The 940-nt window shown below is 38.7% G+C and overlaps 1 protein-coding gene across 2 annotated transcripts in view; it reads left to right on the plus strand.

Annotated features, from left to right (window-relative positions):
• fras1 (Fraser extracellular matrix complex subunit 1) overlaps nucleotides 1–940 on the plus strand; it is a 242,061-nt gene that overhangs the window by 74,952 nt on the left and 166,169 nt on the right. The gene's annotated exons all lie outside the window — the stretch shown is intronic.

Here is a 940-nt window from a genome sequence, read left to right on the forward strand (position 1 = left end):
CACACACACACACACACACACACACACAGAGAAAGACAGACAGGGAAACAAATAGGAAACAGGAGAATCCAGAGGTCACAGACCAGCCTGGGACAGTGTGCGCCAAATTTTTTACTTTAGTTAAATAATAAAAAGGGCTCAAAAATTTCCTTTAACCGCTACCCATACTTTACTCAAACAGGAGTACATTTGTTAAGGACTATTTTCAATGGCAGCCTGATAAATACGCATTCAGTGTGCGAATTAGTAATTTGGGCAGCAGAATGGTGTATGTGCGATTGGGTCTAAATAAACTACCGTGAGTGTGTTCATGGTAATGAAGAAACATGTCACCCAGTGTGGCTCATTTATGTGTTTTTAATAGTTTTTGGACAACAATCGAGCTCTATGGCACAGAGGAATATATAAAACTCTGACTGCATCAATACATTTTTTGTTTTTGGTCATTTCACAGGATTTGTTGATGACAAAATAAATACAGTCACAACTCAGACATGTTTCTGCATTTTATCACTAATAAAGTACATGTATTATCATTTAATAAAAAGGTTTATTTGAGGTTGTGGGTCAGAAGGACCATAGCTCGTCTGAAAAAACGGAACATTCAAAAATCAAGGTGGAGCCGTTACTTTCCCCCACTTTTCTTGAAAACAACTGGTCCAAGGTCCGTAGACCTATCAATGGATACACCCCCCTCCCCCTCTTAATACATCTATATGTACAGAACACAGTTACTAACACACTAACGGTACGTAAGTGTGTGTGTGTTAGATATCTTAAATCAAGCAATCTAGAGGGTATCACTATTGCTGATAGAACTATTGTTGTCAGTCAGCTGGCCAATGAGACAACATTGTTTAAAAATCAATTGGATCAGGTGACTTCTCTTTATTCCTTTATTCCATGCAGTCCCATGTCGAAGTGTCCTTGGGCAAGACAC

The sequence above is a fragment of the Etheostoma spectabile genome, chromosome 5 (assembly GCF_008692095.1).
Source record: "Etheostoma spectabile isolate EspeVRDwgs_2016 chromosome 5, UIUC_Espe_1.0, whole genome shotgun sequence".
Classification (NCBI taxonomy): domain Eukaryota; kingdom Metazoa; phylum Chordata; class Actinopteri; order Perciformes; family Percidae; genus Etheostoma; species Etheostoma spectabile.